General features: G+C 32.4%; 1 long non-coding RNA gene across 2 annotated transcripts; it reads left to right on the top strand.

Annotated features, from left to right (window-relative positions):
• The first annotated feature begins 379 nt into the window (after positions 1 to 379).
• LOC149895093 (uncharacterized) lies at positions 380 to 19,870 on the top strand. 2 transcript variants are annotated; one of them, XR_016458531.1, is made up of 5 exons: positions 380 to 641; positions 911 to 1,022; positions 18,189 to 18,632; positions 18,927 to 19,070; positions 19,462 to 19,870. It is a non-coding gene; the product is annotated as an uncharacterized LOC149895093 (long non-coding RNA). The 2 variants fall into 2 exon arrangements; XR_016458532.1 differs by lacking the exon at positions 19,462 to 19,870 and having other exon boundaries at positions 387 to 641; positions 18,189 to 18,585; positions 18,927 to 19,374.
• The last annotated feature ends 292 nt before the right edge of the window (positions 19,871 to 20,162 follow it).

Raw genomic sequence — 20,162 nt, 5'->3', positions numbered from 1 at the left:
TATTTTTCTCAAATCAGATTAAACTTGAATAAAATTTATTAATTTGCAATTTATATAAGACGATACGTTTTTTTTACTTTAGAATAATTTCATAAATATTTTAGTTGTGTTTAATTATTATGAAAATATTGATTTCTTGGTTATGTTGATAAAAAGCATAATTTGACTTTTATATTTGAAAACGATAATATTCATAGACACAGTCTTCTATAATTATTGTGTAATAATAAAAATAAATTAAACATTAGTTACTTGTTATTATTATTAAAAAATATATTTGTATTTAATTTATATTCAATATAGCATATTTTCGAAAAATAATTGAATATGAAAATAAAAAAAAAAACATAAATTAGACCCTTTACTAACAGTTGGATATCAATGTTTCTAAATTATTTTATTGTTATACATATTAATATATTTTTTAGAATAGATTACGTATTTTAAATATCTCTTATTAATTAAAATATATTTTAATTATGAAAAAATTACAAAACTGTGAAATTGTCTATTCTATATATTGTCTATTCCCACTTTTTTCGTAATGTTTGCAATTATTTTTACTTCCGGTGGGAAATAAAACGCCCCGCGCCCGCGCCAGCCGCCATTTCTCTTCCATTAACAATTCATCTGTTCGCAGGGTAAGTCGATTTACATTTATTATTAATTATTGGTCTCATAATGTACTTGAGGGAATAATGATTTGAATTTTATTGTTTTCTTTATATATTTTTACTAACTTACAATTAAATATATTTCTTTAGGTAATTACAAAAAGTACCGGTGACTTCATTTCAATTCATGACGATTTATTCTTTTGTTTTTTTTTCAACGGTTTGTTTTAATGAAAACAAGTGATTTCTTTTGTTTAATGCTTTGTTTTTTTAATATATTCACATATTGTTTTCAGTATATTTTCGTTAACTTCGTGATTCTACGTGACCTCGTGCCTCACAACATGTTTCAAGCATCTAGCAACAACAACGGCGGCAACGCAGCAGCAATGGCGTGCATCGCTACCGGTAAGCTTTATTCATATTAGGTTGAATAATTAATACATATTTTTATAGGGCTCTGTTAGGCAATCAATCAGTTATTATCTTTTTTTTGTGCAAATTGAAATGTTCTAAATAAGAAGATACTTCTCATAATTATTATTCCAAGATTTTTTCTAAAATTGGTATCTAATGTTCAACATCTGAAATAAATAATTGGACATAATATACCTACCTACCTAATATGTTAAAAAATTATTAGGTAGGTATGGTAGCTAATAGCTACGTACCTAATCGATTACAGAATAAAGTCATTTTCTTTAACATAAAATAGAATAGAAGATTTAATGTATAAATATAGTAGGTAATAAGTCCGTAAATGTATGTAATATTATTTTTTCCAAATTTGTTGTAAATCGAAATGCGCGGGAATCGCAAACCGGCAACGCGCGCGACGAGCGGTCGCGCCGTGCGGCACGGGTGTCGGTCGCCATTTTGTGTGATAGTTATATTTATTATGAATTCATTCAAATTTGTAAATATCCTTAAATAGTAAAAATATTAATGATTGTAAATCATGAAATTGTCTCTGATCATTCAAACACATATTATATCTATGTTTTGTATTGACGTATGTTATAGGTACGCATACATACCTACCTATTTTCTTTTCAATAAAATATTTTGTAAAGCTTATCTGTATAGATAAATTATTATATTTTCGGTTAAATTTCAATGCATTATTCACATTATGTCGCGAAGTTAAATTACTTTACACTATTGTAGAAATTATTGTAGGTATGTACTTTAAAGTTTAAACGTTAAAGCGAGACTTATAAACCAGGTTTTATAATAATACTAGCGACCCGCCCCGGCTTCGCACGGGTGCAAATTGCAATGCTGATACTAAATACACTACAGAAAAACGGTGAACGTTGTTTATAGAAACATAGCGGCCCGCTCCGGCTTCGCACGTGTATAAAATAGATAGCCGGGCGGCCGGCCGGTACCGCCGCAAACCCTACGTCCCGCAATTTTTAAATCTGTAATATCTTCGAAAATATTCACTTAAATCATACGATGTAAAGGGTCATATAGATCTATATTAAATGAACAATGTATTCAAGGTATTTAATTGGCTAAGAATTAATGCTGTATTGGTTCAAATCGCATCGAAAATTAGCCATTATTTGTCGTAAAAAGTAAATGACAAAAAAAAGTTATTGTGGGTTATCCATAAGAGATAGACATATACCATCGCGGACTTTTCTGTAGATCTTTTCAATGTGTATAATACTTAGTACATTATTTTGATAAAACTCGTAGGGTTCAGCCTGCGTTTGCAATGTAAGCGGAATAAATGTAATTTTTTACGACATCACATTAGAAACCTCAAAAATAACAGTACTTCTCCACTACTTAATGGATCTTATTATACATATAAACCTTCCTCTTGAATCACTCTATTTATACATATAAACCTTCCTCTTGAATCACTCTATCTATTAAAAAAAACCGCATCAAAATCCGTTGCGTAGTTTCAAAGATTTAAGCGTACAAAGGGACATAGGGACAGGGAAAGCGACTTTGTTTTAGTGATTGGAGACGGAAGAACGACTTTGTTGTATCATATTATAAATTATATGTATATACTATATATTATGATTTAATAATTACCAATACATCATAATATTACGTAAGTACATGCATAGTTTTGATAGGATTAAAATTAACATTTCAAATAATTCAAGATATGTATGACTAGCTTTCCGCCCGCGGCTTCGCCCGCGTTTTCAGAGAAAAACCCGTTCCCGTAGGATTTCCGGGATAGAACCTATCCTATGTCCTTTCTCGGGTATCAAAATATCACTATACCAAATTTCATGCAAATTGGTTCAATAGTTCAGGCGTGATTGAGTAACAGACAGACAGACAGAATTACTTTCGCATTTATTATTAAGTATGGATTATACGAGTACATAATATAATAATATTATACTGAAACGTACATAGATCGTAGCGAATATTTTTTTTTTATAGATTGCGGGGTAAGGTAGGTACCTACAATGACGCCACATTTTATTCATATTTCGTAGCGAGTTAGTATTTTTTTTAGAGTAGTTTCGACTCCTTTTACATCTTGGATCTCAACCAATATCTAATCAACTTGATATTTTTGTGTTACGAAATTTTAGAAATGGAATGGTAATTTCATTAGGGATATTTTCTTTAACATATTGAATACGGATTTGTATTTTATAATCATAGGTACAATGCATTATTTTTTGTTTGGAACATTTCAATTTGCTTAACAAATTATAAATTGTGCGGCATTATAAATATGTTTCTACTGACCTGATAAAATCTCATTCTGTTTTTATTATTATTTTAATCGGTCAAATTATTATTAAAGGGTCAACGCATCAAGCCGATCCCCGGTTTAAGGGTAACAACGCACAATGTGTCGCGATGGCAACATGCGCGGCTGTTTATTCTTCTATTCTAAATAGAGCCGTATTTTCTCAGGAAAATATTGACACTATTTTAGACTTTGGTGACATGTTATACATTCAAGTAAGACCACTTGGGGTTGCGCATAATCATCCTCATTTATATCCTGAAGAATTGCCTTCTGATATACGTGTAGGGACCTATTTGGCTAAAATTAAATCGATGGCAGACAACGATAGTTGGATCGACAACGGACTGTTTCCCACATGTGACAGCGACATAGCCACTTACACTCTACAATTAAAATTAATCCTAAAAAATAAAATATTTCACACTGCACACAACGACTCCACACATAGCTACCTTTTCACCGGCGCTAATAATACGATATCTTTTTGGAGGTCAAATAATACATATTTTATCTTTAATAGCCATAAAGTAGACGCGAATAATAAATACGTCCATAACTCGCATACGGTAGGAGCTGCACGTCTCTTTCAGTGCAACAATTTAGATACTCTTGCAAAGTTTTTGTTTTGGAATCCGGCGTTTGGTAGTCAATATCAAATTCATAAAATTATTTTAGATCATTTTCATAGTGTCAATATTATTAATGAATTAGTTAGTGTAGACAACCAATTAGTTAATGTAGACGACCAATTAGTTAATGTAGACGACCAATTAGTTATTGTAGACGATCCTAAATTGTCTAATTTAAAACCGATAGTTTTAGTTAATAAAGGTATACCCCCAAAATATGACCCTAAATTAAATTCCCTAAAACCAAAAGTTTTAATTCAAAATATTCGCGACCCTAAATTAACAACACTGACACCCGTTGTCTGCATAACAAAATTACCCGACGTTAGGATTGTAGGTAAAAAACGCGGTAGACCGGCTAAATATAATAAATCTAAAGCACACAAACAAGACAATATTAACGTAGATTCGGATAGTTCATCAGTAAATTCAGTAGGACGTAAGAGGGGACGACCAGGTAGGCGATCTATAGATGCAGATTCTCATTTAAAAGCGGTCACAAAATATAATGAAAAACATCCCGAAGTTCATAGGCAGGCAGTTCAAAAATATAACGAGAGCAATCCCGAGATTCATAGGAAAGCAGTTCAAAAATATAATCAGAGTAATCCCGAGATCAATAAACGAGCAGTTGAAAGATATACTAAGAATAATCCCGAGATACATAGGCAGGCCAGTCAAAAGTTTAGTGAAAGTAATCCAGAAGTTAATAGGCAAGCAGTAGATAAGTACAATCAAGTTAATCGAAATTTAGACGTTGAATTACGGAATTCAAACAATTTAATAGGTACAAAGAGTGGCGACGGCTTAACTGTCGTCAAATTGTATAGTTTTAAAAACATTTCATTATTAGATAGGGAAGCGTTTTTGTGTAGGCACTGTAATGCTAGATTGTTCTTTGAGGAAAAGAATCGTATCAAGTGGTGCTGTGGGGCTGGCGCTTATAACGTTCAAAATTTCCCGCCTTTAAATGAACCATTTTATAGCTTTCCTTCTTTTTTGCATAAACCTAGGGCTTATAATAATTTATTTGCTTTTAGTGCTTTAGGCGTTTCACACGGATTTCAACATCCAACAACGGGGGTATCATTTTTAAAAATTCAAGGGAGGGTTTATCACAGAGTTTTCGATCTTGCGTACTCAGAAACTACTAATCCGGCTGGACTTTACATCTATGATAACAGTGAGCGAGAGAGCCTCGCTACAAATTTAAATTTAGATTTAACTGTCATTCGATCGATTACAAATTTCTTGCATAATCACAACCCTTATATAGAGTGCTTCAAGCGGCTGAGCCAAGAACCATCCGACCACGCACACCTCATTTTTGAGCACACCTCACGACGCACACATGGCAACATTCTCGGTGATATGCCTTTAGGCAACGAGATTGCTGCCATTATAAGCAATGAGCAGGAGCGTTACATTCCTCGCGCCATTGCAATCTGGAAAATTGGAGACAAAAAGCCTCACACAGTAGATATAATGCATCCCCTATATGAAACTTTTCAATATCCATTATTGTATCCGCACGGTAACCCTGGATGGTTTCCTAACAAAACGGACAATAATGGAGCAAAACTAACCCAAAACAAATATGTTAGATGTCTCCTTCTGAGCGAATCCCGTTTCAACGATTTTAATCGTTTGTCCGAAGAGTGGTTAGTTGATATGCAATGTAGGATTTTAGAAGAAAGACTTCGTTACCTGTATAACATCCAAAAAGGTAACACGGATAATGCTCTCCGTTCCGCTCCATTAAGAGAAGTAGAGTCAGTTTTACAGCAAATCAGTGTAGATGAGACTATTCGAGGAGAGGGTGGGGTTGTGCCTGGTAGAGTTTATTTGCCAAGTAGTTACACGGGGGGGCCTAGATATATGAAGCAAAAGTATATGGATGCTATGGCAGTAGTTAACAGATTAGGATTGCCATCTTTTCTTTTAACTTTAACTTGCAATCCCAAATGGCCTGAAATACAAAATTCAACAACAGGTCATCATAATACGCCTTCAATTTGTGCTAGAGTTTTTAACATTAAATTGCAACAACTTTTGAGGGATCTACGCACAGGGGTTTGGTTTGGTAAAATTGTTTATATTTTATATGTAATAGAGTTCCAAAAACGGGGATTACCACACGCTCATATCTGTTTTGCAGTCGAGGGTGGTGGCCCCGTTCACGGTACTGATGTGGATAAATTTATTAGAGCAGATATTCCTGACGCTTCAGAAGTTGATGGAAAATTAAGAAAAGCTGTTTTAGATTACATGGTACATGGTCCATGCGGTCCGCCGCATAGGACAGATTTAAAATGTTGGGATAGTGAAAAAAAAAAATGTACAAGCTATTTCCCAAAACCAGAGACAGAAGTCACATATTGTAATGATAAAGGGTTTATTAACTTAAAGCGTAACAGTAAAAATACAGCCACCATTAAATACAGAGGGAGGGATGTAGAAATTAGTGATTTGTGGATAGTACCATACAACGCTGCACTTCTCCTTAGATACGATTGCCATTTAAATTTAGAATCAGTTTCCACTCGAACAGTCGTTAAATATCTCTTTAAATATATGACTAAAGGTCCAGACGAGGCTCGAGTCGCTATTGTTCCAGAAGAACTAAAAAATAACGAAATAGAACAGTACGTCACAAAACGATACATCGGTTCTGGTGAGGCTGCTTGGAGAGTTTTTGAGTTTGACGTTACGGGACGTGAGCCTACTGTAAAAATGTTAGATGTTCATTTAGAAAATCATCAGTCTATTTTTTTTAAGGCGGGAAATGAATCGCGTGCTGTTCAAAATTCAAATTCGGATCTCATCACGTATTTTAATCGTCCCCTCGGTGAAGAATTTGATAGGTTAACATATTTAGATTTTTACGAGAGGTACATAGTTCATTCCAGCCGCCCCTCAACAAAAAATACAATTATTTACGAAATGAATAACGGAAAATTTTTGACAAAAAGACAGAGGGGAGAAATAGTGACGCGTTTATTTTGGGTCGCGCCCAACAGAGGTGAACAATTTTATTTAAGATTACTATTAGCTTTACACCCCTGCCGTAGTTACAGGGATCTTTATAACTTGGGTGGTCCAAATTGTAACACATTCCAGGAGGCCGCTAAAGCCGTTGGTATCGCCAACGATGAAGCCGAATACGAGATAGCTATGCAGGAAGCTTCATGTTTTTTGACCGGACCACGCCTGCGTAACTTTTTCGTATTATTGGCTGTTAACGGGGTAGCAGTAGCGACACTGTGGGAAAAATTTAAAAATGAACTAGCTGAAGATATACTTAACCGCGTAAATAACGATCCGGATAGAGCGTACACCCAGGCCTTGGTTCAAATTGACCGTCTATTGCGAAAACATGGTTCGTGTTTGTTAGAGCAAGGTTTGCCTGACGCGCACGATGACACCACCGAACTAGGTCGTGAGAAGGCTCTACACGATGCAGACGGGTTACGCGAATTTGTGGATGTTTGGACGCCCAAGCTGTCTCATGACCAGCGGCAAGTGTTCGAATATGTGCAAAATTTGCTCACTGATCACGGTTTTCGCAATAGTAACGAAAGTGCTATTTATATAGACGGTCCGGCAGGCACTGGTAAAACGTTGCTATTAAATACGATAGCAGCGTACGTGAGGGGCGTACTCAACGGTGTAGTTTTATGCACAGCGAGTTCAGGTATTGCCGCGCAGAACTATGAGGGCGGTATGACTGCGCACAGTATGTTTAAGTATCCGTTAAGCGCTATTGATGATTTAGGCTATTGGTATGTAACAAACGGAACCCAGAGAGCTGAACTCATACTACACTCCGATTTAATCATTTACGACGAAGCGCCGATGGTACACAAGTACCTCATTCATTTGTTAGATAGGTCTTTGCAAGACTTGACGAAGTCTAATAAAAGTTTCGGGGGAAAGGTTATCATTTTTGCCGGAGATTTTCGTCAGATTCCGCCCGTAGTTACGAACGCCAAGTGTCATTCAGATGTATTTAATGCATCAGTAAAATCATCGCCCTTATGGCAGAGTTTAAAGACGTTTTCACTAACTACACCTCAGAGGTGTAGTGAAGATAGTGTTTTTTCTGATTTTTTACTTCAAGTAGGTTCAAATAATTTGCCTTTACATTCGGTAAAGGTGGGTAGATCTTGTCAAAATTTAATAGACCTTTCACTTTTATCATTTACTACTGATTTAAATGAGTTAATTAATTTTGTTTTTTCGGATTTCCTTTTAGAAAACGAGCCAGAAGTTTGTGTAGGTAGGGCCATTCTTTCCACTCACAATTCTAATATTAGAGAAATAAATAGGACTGTATTAGACCGTTTGCCAGGCGACCTTTTACATTTCTATTCAGTAGATAAAACGGCTACGGATGACACTGACGAATTGTATTTAGGCGTAGACGTGTTGAATAGTATGCACCCTAAAGGTATACCAGAACACGATCTCACTTTAAAAGTAGGATGTATTTGTATAATAATTCGTAACCTTAGTTTTTCAGATCATTTAGTTAATGGTACTAAAGTTATAATCGTAGCGACTTCACCTCGATTGATAACAGTGCGCAAACCGGGAATAGCCGAATTGTTTTTTATACCGCGAATCATGTTTAAAGCCCCCATTGATCATAATAGTCCAATAGAAATGTGTCGATTGCAATTTCCCCTTCAGGTGTGTTATGCAATGACCATTCATAAGAGTCAAGGTCAAACTATTAATAGGGTCGGCATAGATTTAAGATCGGACGTATTTAGTCACGGACAGTTGTACGTGGCATTAGGTCGCGTACGGGATAGGAACGATTTAATGCTTCTTGTACATAGGGAAAAATTAATCAACGGTAAACCTTACGTAAATAACGTCGTCATTCCACAGTTACTTTAGGGATTTCCCACCATGCATTACACTATTCACTTTGCTTGGTAGATTGACGAGTTACACTTGCAAGCATTACACACTCGGCTTCCTGGAATGAAATTGTTCACCTCCGTTCTATATCAGAAATCAATTATAAAATCAAATCATGTTGCCAACGTTTACATTGTGCGTATTTTTTTATGAACTCTTATCATCACGACGCTAACATTAAAAAACGAATTGATTCTACGTTAAAGTTGAAACACTGTGTAACAAATTATTTGTATTAAAGTAAAATGCGAGAGCGAATGTATAAGTTTGTTATTGGTTTTAAGGTTGTATGCGCATTGTCGAGTATTTATATGTCAGTGGCGGTGACAGTAATTTATAAAATTGACTGAACTTTTCTTATATATAATAATGTTATGGATATGTAAAGTCATAGCAGCTGCTTGGTTCATAGGAATTTAAATGGATTTGAATGGACCTTATCGGCTCGGTGACAGGTGGAAATGCGTGTCGAGAGTCCTCTGCAAGGCGGTAGGTCGTGAGTTCCGGAGCCGGCGGCCGGCCGTGGGAGGCGCAGGAGCGACTCTGTCGCAGAGGTGAGTGCGGTGCCCTAAGTCGCTTTGCATTGGCGCTGCGTCGCGCCTGCAGTGATGGCGGTGACTAGATGTAGACAGTGTCGAAACAATAGAATATTACGATTGATAATGCGGGGCGTTTCTCTCAAGTTGTATGTATTAATATTTATATTACATCTCATATAATATGTCATAATTGTGCTAACCTAACCAAAATATTTGCGTATTTGAAAAAAAAGGACAGATCACGGATACACAAAATAAAAACAATTTTATGTTCCTATAAATAATTGTTATTTATTCTAAGTATCAAATTTGATAAATGTTGAGTGAATTTTATCATTATCATGTACTTAAACAAAATTTAAATGGATATATTTATTAATATTATTTTATTAATATACCGTGAAATATTCATAAAACGAAAGATGTCATTTACTTTAAAAGTCAAAGCAGTATCATGAATGGTCGGGAACCTTCAGAGGCTGGGAAATGTTACCCAGGCTTTTTTTTCTCTTTTTCATATAAATCGCATTTTACTTTCCCAAAATCTGGTACATCTCAGTAAAATGAGCATTCTTTCGATTTCTTTTGCTGCAAAGATTTCGCAGTGGGATTATGTTGTAGGCAATAAAAAGACAAAAAAAGCAAAACAGAATATTGTTCATTGACAATTAAATAAAAATAATCATATTTTTACATTTAAGTTGTGCTTAAAATTCAGTGATTTAACTTTATTTACCATGGTTATTTCCGAGATACCAAATTAGGCTTATTTTTCCGAAATTAACCGAATAGAAATAATATTTATTAACTATCAAATTATGTGGTAATATAAAATGTGCTAACCCTAAGCTTCTTTTGATGCTGAGCAATGTGTAAAATATAGATCGCTACATTATTAGGTAATTTTGCCCACCATTGTAACTTTTGTTTAAAACAACTTTCAGTGGTAGTTATAATAATTTCAAACGTTATTTAATAACATATTATGAGTAAAAGTAACCTGTGTTTTCGCCATCATGCACAAACTATCAACTTGAACTTTCACCATTTTTTTCCCGCGAAATGACACATGATATTCAATGAGTTACAACAAATTGCTGATTTAAATTAGCGACACACACAATAGGCAGTGTTGACAGACAAATTAACCAACTATTTTACACCAAATACTTTGAATGTTGCCAAAGTATGAAGGTATTTTAGAAATTTAAAAATTTGCATGAAGTGTTCTTCAAAGCAAAGCTGATGGACCCATTGTACGCCAATGATCAAATTTTCAGTACCCAACCACTATATTAATTTACCTATGATTATTTTTTTAGTATTATTATTTATCAAAATACAATCTCGATGCCATAAAGCATTGGTAGCACATCTCGTCTCTCTTTGCTTGAAGTGTTCTTCAAAGCAAAGCTGATGACCCATTGTACGCCAATCATCACATTTTCAGTACCCAACCACTATATTAATTTACCTATGAATATTTTTTTTAGTATTAATTTATTATTTATCAAAATACAAACTCGATACCATAAAGCACTGGTAGCACATCTTGTCTCTCTTTGCTTGAAGTGTTCTTCAAAGCAAAGCTGATGACCCATTGTACGCCAATCATCACATTTTCAGTACCCAATCACTTTATTAATTTATCTATGAATATTTTATTAGTATTATTATTTATCAAAATACAAACTCGATGCCATAAAGCATTGGTAGCACATCTTGTCTCTCTTTGCTTGAAGTGTTCTTCAAAGCAAAGCTGATGACCCATTGTACGCCAATCATCACATTTTCAGTACCCAACCACTATATAATTTTACCTATGAATATTTTTTTTAGTATTAATTTATTATTTATCAAAATACAAACTCGATACCATAAAGCATTGGTAACACATCTTGTCTCTCTTTGCTTGAAGTGTTCTTCAAAGCAAAGCTGATGACCCATTGTACGCCAATCATCACATTTTCAGTACCCAATCACTTTATTAATTTATCTATGAATATTTTTTTAGTATTTCTATTTATCAAAATACAAACTCGATGCCATAAAGCATTGGTAGCACATCTCGTCTCTCTTTGCTTGAAGTGTTCTTCAAAGCAAAGCTGATGACCCATTGTACGCCAATCATCACATTTTCAGTATCCAACCACTATATTAATTTACCTATGAATATTTTTTTTAGTATGTATTAATTTATTATTTATCAAAATACAAACTCGATACCATAAAGCATTGGTAGCACATCTTGTCTCTCTTTGCTTGAAGTGTTCTTCAAAGCAAAGCTGATGACCCATTGTACGCCAATCATCACATTTTCAGTACCCAATCACTTTATTAATTTATCTATGAATATTTTATTAGTATTATTATTTATCAAAATACAAACTCGATGCCATAAAGCATTGGTAGCACATCTCGTCTCTCTTTGCTTGAAGTGTTCTTCAAAGCAAAGCTGATGACCCATTGTACGCCAATCATCACATTTTCAGTACCCAACCAGGCAACCACTATATTATTTTACCTATGAATATTTTTTTTAGTATTAATTTATTATTTATCAAAATACAAACTCGATACCATAAAGCATTGGTAGCACATCTTGTCTCTCTTTGCTTGAAGTGTTCTTCAAAGCAAAGCTGATGACCCATTGTACGCCAATCATCACATTTTCAGTACCCAACCACTATATTATTTTACCTATGAATATTTTTTTTAGTATTAATTTATTATTTATCAAAATACAAACTCGATACCATAAAGCATTGGTAACACATCTTGTCTCTCTTTGCTTGAAGTGTTCTTCAAAGCAAAGCTGATGACCCATTGTAAGCCAATCATCACATTTTCAGTACCCAATCACTTTATTAATTATTTATCTATGAATATTTTTTTAGTATTATTATTTATCAAAATACAAACTCGATACCATAAAGCATTGGTAGCACATCTTGTCTCTCTTTGCTTGAAGTGTTCTTCAAAGCAAAGCTGATGACCCATTGTACGCCAATCGTCACATTTTCAGTACCCAACCACTATATTATTTTACTTATGAATATTTTTTTTAGTATTAATTTATTATTTATCAAAATACAAACTCGATAGCATAAAGTATTGGTAGCACATCTTGTCTCTCTTTGCTTGAAGTGTTCTTCAAAGCAAAGCTGATGACCCCCTGTACGCCAATCATCACATTTTCAGTACCCAACCACTATATTAATTTATCTATGAATATTTTATTAGTATTAATTTATTATTTATCTACTGAATGAACTATATACTGAAGCCCTATGCTTCTTGAGGAGATAAAGGAACAATCATCAACATTATTTTATTATAAGTATCGAAATATAAACTCAGCACCATAAAACATAAGAGGTACATCTTGTCTCCTCTTTTCTATTCAAAGCAAAGCTTATGATTGGGTATAATAATATACAACATTTTCAGTACTTAAATTGTAAATTATACCCGAATCCTCATAAATTGAAACTTTGATTACAGATTGTATATTATAATAATCACACCTGCGCAAAGCATGCATATGCATTTACGAGTATTTTATGTAAAAAATATTGTAACAAGAATATGGTTATTCATCACATCGAATAAATTCAAGCGTTTGTTACTAACGTAAATAATATAAAGGGTGGCAGTTTCACTTCTTAGATTATTTCGTATGCCTTTAATTTGCATAAATTAAAATGTATTTTTTAATTATTCTATTTAAAACGGCAAATTGTTTAATAGCTACCAAAAAAAATACATAAAAAATATCAGAAAAGAGAAATATACAAAAAAAACACACAAAAAAGAACAAAAACAAAAAAAATATCAGAAAAAAAGATATTATACAAAAAAGACAAAAAAAAACAAAAAAGAACAAAAACAAAAAAAGAATAACAAAAAAAAAAAACGAAAAAATAATAATGATAGAACATCAAGAATATATTTGCCGCATCAACGAAACAAGAAACAAATACTGGAATTACATACGTTATCTAATTAAAATAGCCATTTTACTATTATAATAAACAGTCATAGCCATTTTACTATTATAGAAAGCAATGAAAACATTGGTCAGACGCAATAGCCAAACAAACATGAGTGACATGATGACTTTTTCTCACTCCAAAAATGTCTCGAAGCTGACAAAAGAAATTTTCTGTTCACCAAAGGAAACGTCGTAAGTGGACAAAATCCTTGATAAAAGCCATTGTAATCAAAACATAAGAAAATTGACTATCACAGTGAAAGTTCACGGTAAATATAATATATGTTATTAAAAAAAATGGCATTATGATCCAGTTGCCGTCGTATGTGAGGTCACAAAGTTTTGGAACTAAACTGAAGTGCAAATTATAACAGAACGAACATGAAACTAAAATCCTAATATTAACGACATCAAATACAACACTGAAGGCTATGCTTTTATGATTGATTTGTATGATAATATTTTCTGAAACGACATCCAAACAAGAACATGAATTCTATCCGGTTGCTGATCGCACTCGCTGGGCTTCCCAAAAGGGTCTCACCCGGTGGGGTTGATCGCACGGATCCTGCAAGCGAGTGGAGTTAATGAATTTTAATTTACATAAAAATACTTGACTGTATTCAGTATTGAAGTATGGTGGAATAGTTCGATATATATGTGAATAGCGTTTATTTAGTAATTCCAGTATTTTGAATCACCTCAATCAAGCAAGATCAAGATTTATTTTATAATTTAGTATAAAAAAATTTATTCTTTTATCTCGTTTTAAATGGAACTAAAGTTTAAAACAAATGTTGGTTTCGATTATTATGTACTTATGAAAAAAAAATATTAACATACACGTTACGTTGTCAACAGTTATCTTAAAATAAATTAAAGTTATAATATTGTAATTCGTATTGCAAAAATAAAAACTTTCTTCCTTACTTTTACTCTGCCTTCTCTTCTTCGAGAGAAACTTTATTGAATTAAAGTATCAGGCAACTCTTCTATTTTTTCGCTATACCTTCTTATGTAACTCGCCCTTTTCGTTTCGTGTTATTTAATTACACCACTGTGCCTATTCTTCTTTCTCTTCTTTATATCTTCTCTAAATTCTTCTTAATACGTTATAGTTTATACTATGTGTAATTTAAAAAAAAGTCAACGTTAACCTGTAATATTAAGAACTCATTGTATATAAAGTACATACTATCATTATGTAAAATACATTTTATCTTAATGTACCTAATGTTGGAATACATTCTCTCTATCTATAAAATATAATTTTAGTTTTTATTAGATACATAAGTAGAACATTTATGTTTACGTATCACCTATAAGTTTTTGTTATTTACAATATTTTATTAAGACAATGTAAAATGTATGAAATACTCTAAGAGTTGAAAACATCTTTTGTTAGTATGATAACCATATTCTTGAATATTTTCCAACGCAAAAAAAAACTACATTATCAAAAACAATTAATCAATATCATAATTACTTCGAAAATGCATAGTGTCTTATTGTGATTTTTTTACCAAGGATATCTTTGCCCGAAGATCAATTCATAAGTCAATTTTTAAATTGCAAAAATACCTTCATACTTTGGCAACATTCAAAGTATTTGGTGTAAAATAGTTGGTTAATTTGTCTGTCAACACTGCCTATTGTGTGTGTCGCTAATTTAAATCAGCAACTTGTTGTAACTCATTGAATATCATGTGTCATTTCGCGGGAAAAAAAAATGGTGAAAATTCAAGTTGATAGTTTGTGCACGATGGCGAAAACACAGGTTTCTTTTACTCATAATATGTCATTAAATAACGTTTGAAATATTATAACTACCACTGAAGGTTGTTCTAAACAAAAGTTACAATGATGGGCAAAATTACCTAATAATGTAGCGATCTATATTTTACAACATTGCTCAGCATCAAAAGAAGCTTAGGGTTAGCACATTTTATATTACCACATAATTTGATAGTTAATAAATATTATTTCTATTCGGTTAATTTCGGAAAAATAAGCCTAATTTGGTATCTCGGAAATAACCATAAATAAAGTTAAATCACTGAATTTAAAGCACAACTTAAATGTAAAAGTATGATTATTTTTATTTAATAGTCAATGAACAATATTCTGTTTTGCTTTTTTTGTCTTTTTATTGCCTACAACATAATCCCACTACGAAATCTTTGCAGCAAAAGAAATCGAAATAATGCTCATTTTACTGAGATGTACCAGCTTTTTGGAAAAGTAAAATGCGATTTATATGAAAAAGAGAAAAAAAAAATGCCTGGGTAACATTTCCCAGCATCTGAAGGTTCCCGACCTTTCATGATACTGCTTTGACTTTTAAAGTAAACGACATCTTTCGTTTTGTGAATATTTCACGGTATATTAATAAAATAATATTAATAAACATGTCCATTTAAATTTTGTTTACATGATAGTGATAACATTCACTCAACAATTACGTTTTACATCTCACTACTACAACATATTGGCTGCATCATATCGATCGCTTGGCTTCATCCTACGGTGCTCCAAAGAATTCAAGGATCCTAAAACAGCGCTTGTACTTTACAACAACTTCGTTCGTAGTCGTCTGGAGTATTGTTGTACAGTCTGGAACCCATCTTATCAAACGCATATAATTCGGATCGAGCGTTTACAAAAATTACTGGTCCGTTGTCTAGCATTCAGAACTGGAATTGGTAAAACCTGCACAAGTTATCTGGACAGACTCAATAACTTCAAGATGTTGAGCTTAAAATCTCGACGTACAATGTTAGATATATTTTTCTTATATAAAATAATTAATAATTGTATTGATTCTTCTGAATTATTGGGCAGAATATGTATTAATGTCCCCGCCAGGATCCCTCGATATCCCTGCGCTATACTCAGAACTCCTCCATTTCGAACAAACTTATGGAAGCATTCCCCAATAGTTAGACTTACCCATGAGTACAACGTTGTTGCAGCAAAGTCGCGTGAAATTGATATATTTCACAATTCACTTGCGGTATTCAAGCGTATTCTTAATAAACATTTCAATGAAACATGTCGATAAGCACCATACTATTTACAATAAATTGTAATAATAATAATAGTAGTCAGCATTAGTTTTTTAATTAGTAATTAGTAATATTAGTAAAAACGATATTATTGCAAATTTGTTTTGGATCTACTTTGGTAAATTATTATTTGTTTGTTTGTATTTCCTGCATCAGAAATTGTATTTCATTTTTTCATTAAAATAAATGATATTGTTATCCGTTTAAATATACGATTGTTGTAATTTCCTATAAGTAAAGAAACATATATTGTTATTATACGATAAGCTATTTTAGTATTAACTATTAAGAGTTTATAAATTATGTTTTCTTTGTTGGAAATTCTTAATAAAAATAAAAAAATAAAAACATTTATCAAATTTGATACTTAAAATAAATAACAATTATTTATAGGAACATAAAATTGTTTTTATTTTGTGTATCCGTGATCTGTCCATTTTTTTTTTCAAATACGCAAATATTTTGGTTAGGTTAGCACAATTATGACATATTATAATATGAGATGTAATATAAATATTAATACATATAACTTGAGAGAAACGCCCCGCATTATCAATCGTAATATTCTATTGTTTCGACACTGTCTACATCTAGCCACCGCCATCACTGCAGGCGCGCCGCAGCGCCAATGCAAAGCGACTTAGGGCACCGCACTCACCTCTGCGACAGAGCCGCTCCTGCGCCCGCCGCGGCGCGCGCCGGCCCGGCCACGTCTCGCCGCCGAGCGAGGCCGCTCGCGCGCAGCTCCGCCCGACACCGACCCGGTACCGTCCGCGGATCCATTCCTTCCGTTGGACTAAAAGCGCCCGCTATCGTCTTTCATGATCCATCGTTATTCTATATTCGAAGGGCTATCATTTCATTTTTATAAATTGCATCACGTCCGACGTATATTTACAGTACAACGCGCTACATCATTACTTCTAATATCGTACTTTTACATTCGCTGAGCGCATTTTACAGTAATATTTAAATATTTTGTCTCGCTATGCTTCAATTTTCTATGTAGATCAATCAATTTTGTTTTTTAACATAAACTTACATGCACAACACAAACTATATTTTTGTGTACATAAAATCAATTAAATTTAGTTTATAGGTATATAGACTAGAGTAAACTAGAGTAAATTAATTTAGATCGTGTAAATTATTGATGTAGAATGTAGATATTTTATTCATACATTTTATTTACGTGTATACCTAAGTATGTATTTTTGATAGAATCATGGTTATATTTATTTAATTTAATTTTATTACACGCATAACGCTTTACTTAAACACGTGTCAATCATATACACACTTTACAATTTTTATTTCTTTTATAGTTAAGTATAATAGTAGTAATTAGTGTATATCGAGTACTTAGACGGTAGTTAGGTAACTCCGCCTGTGTTTGAGGGTGAATAGAATAAATTTTATGAGATTATTTTATTCTACCTCATCGCAGCCAGTCCCAAGCCTGGATAAAGGAGGAGGTGGTAGTTTTGCATTAATACAGAAAGTTTCAGATATAATTTGCTCAGTATGATGTGAAACACCTCGCTGCCAGTCAAAAAAATTGAAAACAGTGTTCCTTTTTGCGGATATTTGTCATAGGTTTATATTATCTTTTATAATCTTCTTATTATCTTTCTAAATTTATGATACAACTTATATATTTCATCATATTTTCCAGATCGCAGAAGACGGACAAACAACACAAAATAATAGGTTTAATATGACAACATTAAATCACAAGTTAAGTATATTATATTTGTTTGGTATAATTCCTGTTTGTCTAAAAAGGAGCATTAAAAAAACATAATATCTTGATTAAGTTTAGATAACAAAAGTATGGATGCAAAACTCTCAATAAATTTAAAAAAAGTGTATTAAAACGTTTAAAATGATTGCCAGTGATAAAAAATGAGGATAATCAAATATTTTATAAATGTTTTTTTTTTTTCAGAAACGCCACAATTGAATCCCAGTAGAAATAGGAAAATATAAAAGAGCAGTTTCATCCATAGGAAGAAAGATACTACTTATTTTACCAATAAAAGGACTTGAGGGCAAAATATTTTACATATTAGGTACATATAAAGTTTTGATGAAGAATTTTGATGAGAAAAAATATCAAGTTAAGTACATACATAATATATTTATTGACCTAATTCCTGTTTGTGAAACATTTAAACTACATAAATATAATAAATAATAACACATCATGATTAAATTTACATTTTAATCGACTTCGAAATTGAACTTATTCTCTTTTTCGGTTTGTTACATCATAATTTTTCACTGGGAAAACCGATTTTGAGAATTCTTTTTTTTTTATTTGAAAGCTGCCTGCAATGTGGTGGTCCCAATTATTTGATTTAGTTTTGACAAATTAAAGGTTTTCATTAAATGTGGATTTTTTTTTTTTCAGAAATGCCACAAATTACTCTATAACATAAAGACAGTTTCATCAGGAGGAGGAATGACACAACCAATAAAAGGAATAATTGATGTCAAAATATTGTACATATATAAAACAGGCTTTGTATCAGTACAAAATGGAATCACCAGTTAAGTATGTTAATTATATTTTTGGCCTAATTTTTGTTTATGAAACGATCAAACTACATAAAGTATTGATCAAAAATAGTTTCCTCAATGCAACCTCTGTTACTATTAGAACAAAATATATTTTTTTATAAATTTATACTATTAACTATATTTGTTGTAAAATACATTAAAATCTTTAATTTCTAACTATAAAACTCTCGTTACAAACAATAAGTTTTATAATAAACATCGCTGTTAAAAACCAAAGTTGTGACTTTCAAGAATTCATATTATATCTATTCATAAATTGAATTTCAATTGAATCTTTACTATGGACTATTCTTGATTTTTGATTGATACATACTCATGCATGTGAAAAAGGATAACAAAAATATTCATATTTTAAACAATTTCAGCCAGACGCGCCAGGTGCTCAAAGCAGCGTCACTAAGAAGAAACACGTGAAAGCACGAAACAGACCACCATCGTGCTCCGTGGAAGATCCGCATTGTTACGCTCCTATTGGTCTTAGCAAGATGTTATACTATATTATGTTTAGCCTTTAATATATTGATCCGACCTGTTTTTATAATAATATTTATTCAAAATTTTAAGTTTATCCATGCACTACTGTTTACGTCTAGCCCGGGGTAGCATATTTTTTGCTTCGATTATTATTTTGTAAATCGCACCCAAAAAATATTCAAGTGTATTTTCCTACGTTTTTTTTATGTATAGATTTTATTTAAGTTGTATGAAAAAATGTATTACTGTTACCATTAGTTGAATAATATAGTCATGTTAATAAAACCATTTTAGTTTCAATTATTGTTGTTTTATTCGCAATTCAAAAATAATTATTATTATTGATTTTATGAAACTAAATTTTGATATAATATGTAAATAATCTATGAAGATAGCTGTTTTATAAAGTTTTGATTAGATAAATTGCCTATCATCTACTACACAAGACAATGTTTAGTACTTATTACCTACTTAAAATTAGCTTTTTCTTATGCCATTTACTTAATGATCTAAGTATGCCATAGAAACACATAGAAATGAACTACTAAAATCATTATTCACATGTTCGATTCAATAAACAGTGTATGAAGAA

Source organism: Colias eurytheme, chromosome 32 (assembly GCF_061535395.1).
Source record: "Colias eurytheme isolate Ceu_HAF_F1 chromosome 32, ilColEury1 Martin Lab GWU primary, whole genome shotgun sequence".
Classification (NCBI taxonomy): Eukaryota; Metazoa; Arthropoda; class Insecta; order Lepidoptera; family Pieridae; genus Colias; species Colias eurytheme.
This window is presented reverse-complemented; position numbering and strand designations above follow the sequence as displayed.